The sequence below is a fragment of the Erinaceus europaeus genome, chromosome 3 (assembly GCF_950295315.1).
Source record: "Erinaceus europaeus chromosome 3, mEriEur2.1, whole genome shotgun sequence".
NCBI classification, from domain to species: Eukaryota; Metazoa; Chordata; class Mammalia; order Eulipotyphla; family Erinaceidae; genus Erinaceus; species Erinaceus europaeus.
This window is the reverse complement of record NC_080164.1, coordinates 115016414-115021773: the sequence shown is the minus strand read 5'-3', so window position 1 is coordinate 115021773 and position 5360 is coordinate 115016414. Positions and strand designations below refer to the sequence as shown.

The 5360-nt window shown below is 40.7% G+C and overlaps 1 non-coding gene across 1 annotated transcript; it reads left to right on the top strand.

Annotated features, from left to right (window-relative positions):
* Nucleotides 1–616: 616 nt before the first annotated feature.
* On the top strand, nucleotides 617–723 carry LOC132537806 (U6 spliceosomal RNA). Its single transcript, XR_009549233.1, has one exon. It is a non-coding gene; the product is annotated as a U6 spliceosomal RNA (small nuclear RNA).
* Nucleotides 724–5360: the final 4637 nt, after the last annotated feature.

Sequence of the window (5360 nt, the reverse complement as noted above, 5' to 3'; positions counted from 1 at the left end):
AGAAAAAAAGAAAAAGAAGAAAAGTCCACCAGAAGTGGACAGACTCCCAGTGGTAACCCTAGTGGCAAAAGAGAGAGAGAGAGGTCCTAAAGATTCCACTGAAAAAAAATATTAGAAATCATAAACCAATATAGTAAGATATCAGGATACAAAATCAGTATACAGGGCTGGGGAGGCAGCATAATGGTTCTGCAAAAGACTTTCATGCCTGGGGCACTATAGTCTCAGGTTCAATTTCCAGTACCACCATAAGGCAAAGCTGAGCAGTACTCTGTTATCTTTTCCTTCCTCCCTCCTTCCTTCCCTCCCTTCTTTCCTTCCTTCCTTCCTTTCTTTGTGTGTTACTCTCATCAAAATATATATATATATTTTTTTTAAATCAATATGCAAAGGCCAGGTGGTGGAGCACCTAGTTGAGTGTATTATGTTACAATGCACAAAGACCTGGGTTTGAGCCCCTGGTCCCTACCTGCAGAGGGAAAGCTTTGTGAGTGGTGAAGCAGGGCTGCAGTGTCACTCTGTCTCCCTTCCTCTCTATCTCCTCCTTCCTTCTCTATTTCTAACTATCCCTATCCAATAAATAAATAAAGATAATAAATTTTAAAAAAATATTCAAGTGCTCACTTCGGCAGCACATATACTAAAATTGGAACAATACAGAGAAGATTAGCATGGCCCCTGCGCAAGGATGACATGCAAATTCGTGAAGCGTTCCATATTTTTAAAGAATTTTGGGGAATATAATAGAATAAAAATGTAAAGCAAACATGGAAAAATGTAGAATATAATTCTCCTTCCTGCACATCTAAAGTAATGTCATTAATAATAAATGGTTAAAAAAAATATTCAAAAAAAACTGTTCTATTTCTATATATGCAGGTAACAAATGAGAAGAGAAAAAAACAAGAAGACAATTCAGTTTATAGCTGTATCAAAATTATTAAGTACCTAGAAGCAAAGTTGACAAACTACATGAAAGAGTTTTACTTCCAAAGCTGCAAGTCACTCTTAAAAGGAGTAGGAGTTCCAAGGAAACTAATGGAATGGGAGAATGGCCATCCTGTGGGCGTGGGAGATAACTCACTCAGTAAACTGTGCACCTCACCAAGTATGAGACCTTGAGTTTTATCCCTGGCACCACATGGAACACCATAAACAGCACTGGAGGGGTAGCACAGCGGGTTAAGCGCACATGGTGCTAAGCACAAGGACCAGCGTAAGGATCTCAGTTCGAGCCTCCTACTCTCCACCTACAGAGGGCTTGCTTCACAAGCACTGATGCAGGTCTGCAGGTGTCTACCTTTCTCTTCCCCTCTTTGTTTTCCCCTCCTCTCTCCATTTCTCTCTGTCCCTATCCAACAACAATGACATCAATAACAACAACAATAACCACAACAACAAGGGCAACAAAAGAGGGGAAAACATTGTGTCCAGGAGCCGTGAATTCATGTCCCAGCAATAACCCTGGAAACAAAAAAAAAAGTGGGGGGAGAGAAAGACAGACACCTGCAGACCTGTTTCACTACTTGTGAAGCAACCCCCCTGCAGGTGGGAAGCTGGGGGTTCAAGCCAGCATCCTTGCACAGGTGCTTATGCTTTGTACTATGAGCGCTTAACTCAGTGTACTACCACCCAGCTCTCTGGCTCTCTCTCTCTCTCTCTCTCTCACTCACACACACACACACACACACACACACACACATTATTTTAACCAAATATTGTATATCATCACTGTAGGTCCTATAAAAATTCTGATAGTATTCAAGGAACTAGAACAAACATTAGTGACATTTGCATGGAACCACAAAAAGTCTACCTCTCTAAAGCTGGGGAAGCAACTCAGTTGGTGACAGAGAGGTCCTGCATGCCAGAGTCTCCTGGCACCATCCCTAATGCCACATGGACCAAAGTGGTGCTCTGGCTTTTTTTGACCTATTTATTTCTTACACAGAAAACTCTATCTCATATGAAATAAATCTCTCAAAGGAAATAAGCAATCCTGAGAATAAAAACAGAGGCATCATGCTCTCTGTCCTCCTATAAAGAATTCACCATCGGGAATGTAAATTGGTCCAACTTCTGTGGAGAACAGTCTGGAGAACTCTCCGAAGGCTAGAAATGGACTACCCTGTGATCCTGCAATTCCTCTCCTGGGAATACATCCTAAGGAATCCAACACACCCATCCAAAAATATCTGTGTACACATATGTTCTTGGCAGCACAATTTGTAATAGCCAAAACCTGGAATCAACCCAGGTGTCCAACAACAGATGAGTGGCTGAGCAAGTGGTGGTATATATGCACAATGGAATACTACTCAGCTATAAAAAATGGTGACTTCACCATTTTCAGCCGATCTTGGATGGACCTTGAAAATTCATGTTAAGTGAAATAAGTCAGAAACAGAAGGATGAATATGGGATGATCTTACTCTCAGGCAGAAGGTAAAAAACAAGATCAGGAAAGAAAACACAAGTAGAACCTGAACTGGAATTAGCGTATTGCACCAAAGTAAAAGACTCTGGGGTGGGTGGGGAGAATACAGATCCAAGAAGGATGACAGAGGAGCTAGTGGGTGTTGTATTGTTATATGGAAAACTGAGAAATGGCATGCATGTACAAACTATTATATTTACTGTTGAATGTAAAATATTAATTCCCCAATAAAGAAATTTAAAAAAAAGAATTCACCATCGTTTATTGTTGTAAATCACAGCAACAATGAGATGGAGCCTCACACTGGTGAGATAGGCTATATCAAAGGGCCAGAAGCAGCAAGTATGGGCAAGGGTGAGGAGAATAGAAGCCCTGCACATGGCTGGTGGGAAGGTCAACTGTTTCAGCCTTTCTGGAGACAAGTAAAATAGATATGCCAGATGATCTAGCAGTTCTACTTGTAGGTATCTATTTGAAGAATGCAAAAAAACACCTTCTGAAAAGATATGCACACATATGTTCACTGCAGAGTTTTATGCAATGGCCAAGACATAAAAAGAACCCAAATGCCTCCACAACAAAGACTAGATCAGGAAGTTAAAGTATGTATACACACGTGGAATAAGACTGCTATAAGGTAAGATGAAACCTGGGTGGCCTAGGAGGTGGCTGAGTGGAAAGTATTGGACTCTCAAGCATGAGGTTCTGAGTTTAACCCCTGGCACTGCATTTGCCACTGATAACCTGATTTGTCCTCTCTCTTTCATTAGTCAGTGAATCCTTTTTTGGGGGGAGAGAAGGGGATAGCCTCGCCTGCAGCTGGGATTGGAGCTATGGCATCACAGGAGATTATCATGGCAACTGAGGAGTTTTTAGTGCTGTGGTCTCTGTCTCTATCTTTCTCTGAAATAAAAAGAAGAAAAGTTGGCAAGGGAGCAATGAAATCATGATTGAGGCCTCCTTGTCAAAAAAAAAAAAAGGAAAAGATTAAATTTTTTAAATATTTATTTATTTAGGACTGGGGAGACAGTATAATGTTTATGCAAAAGACATTCATGCCTGAGGCTCTGAAGCCCCAAGTTCAATTCCCAGTACCACAATAAGCCACGGCTGAGCAACGCTATACACCCCCTTCTATGTATCTCTCCCCTTAAAATTAATGACAGAAAAGAGTATTTTCTCAAAAATAGTTGTTATTTTCTAACTTGATGGGGCAGAGAGAACGTGAGAGCAAAGGGAAGATAAAGAGAGAGAGGGAGTGAGACCCACTGTATAACTGCTTCATCTCTAATGAAGCTTCCCCCCTGCAGGTTGGAACCAGAAGTTCGAACTCAATTCCTTACTCATGATAAAGTGTGTTCTCAACTATGTGCGCCCTGGCCTGCCCCCCAAGAAAAGATTAAATCTATCCTTTTCCACTAACATGGATAGAGCCTGGGGGGTGATGTTAACTAAAAGAAGTCAGGAGTAAAAAGAAAATGATCCTACTCCTAAAAGAAACAAAGCAAAGGAACAAATGGACCCGAAAAAATAAACCCTTAGAGCCTGACCACAGAACTGAGGTTACATGGGGCTGGGGTGGGATTGATATTGAAAGGATCTGATATCCTGTGGAGGAGGGATGTTGGGATATAAGTGGTGGGCAGTTAGGTGACATACATTTTGAAAAGGTGTGATTTATACCCAAGCTGTGATAACACACTAGAGAAAATCATCCACTTATTTCACATCCAGTATGGTGATTGATTCTCCTCTTCTTGATTTAAAAAAAAAAAAAAAAGAGCACAAGGACCAGCGTAAGGATCTGTTTAAGCCCCCAGCTCCCCACCTGCAGGGGAGTCGCTTCACAAGCGGTGAAGCAGGTCTGCAGGTGTCTATCTTTCTCTCCCCTTCTGTCTTCCCCTCCTCTCTCCATTTCTCTCTGTCCTATCCAACAATGAATGACATCAACAACAATAATAATAATAACCACAACAACAAGGGCAACAAAGAGGAGGGAAATAGCCTCCAGGAGCAGTAGATTCATGATACAGGCACTGAGCCCCAGCAATAACTCTGAAGGCAAAAAAAAAAAAAAAAAATCAGCTGGCATTCTCCACTGAGAGCTGATTCTCCTGCCAAACTGGGTAGACATTTAGGAATCAATACTCATCAAACATGTTAATAGCTGCAAACACACATTTGTAGGATAGACCATTAATGGGAGTCCCCAGATGGCATGTGCTCCATTCGGCCTCTCCCACACACATCAAACACTAAGACACCATCTCTAGTTATTAGTTCTTTGTTTACTAGAAATTCATATACTACTATCTTCCTTAAAATAATTTTATACCAGGGTCAGGTTGTGGCACACCTGGTTAAGAGCACATGTTACAGTATGCAAGGACCCAGATTTGAGCCCCCAGTCCCCACCTACAGGGGGAAAGCTTCATGAGTGATGAAGCAGTACTGCAGATGTCTCTCTGTCTCTCTCCCCTTTATCTTCCCTCTCAATTTCTGGCTGTCTCTGTCAAATAAATAAAGATAATTTTAAAAATTAAAAAAATAAATGCAATTTTATTTTTAAAAATAGTAATAACAATAATTTCATACCATTACTACCCATTTCCAGGGGTCTTATGAGCCTGAGTGGCTCATAATAATCACTGGAGATGGTTATTTCTTGATTCTAAACCAGTAGCTTGGCTTTAAAACTATTTCCTCTGGCCTTTGTATTGGCAATTCTTTTTTTTCATATATAGATTATGGAACAAAGAGATCATGACAATGCACTGCATGGGTATAAAGTGACACCAGGTTTCAGAAAGCAAAGGGTATTCGTCTAATGACCACTTGTCCAACAAAATGATGGGGAGGCTTTTTAAAATGTTTTAAAATAAAATGTTTAAAATAAAATGTAAGACAGAGAGAGCAATTTTGT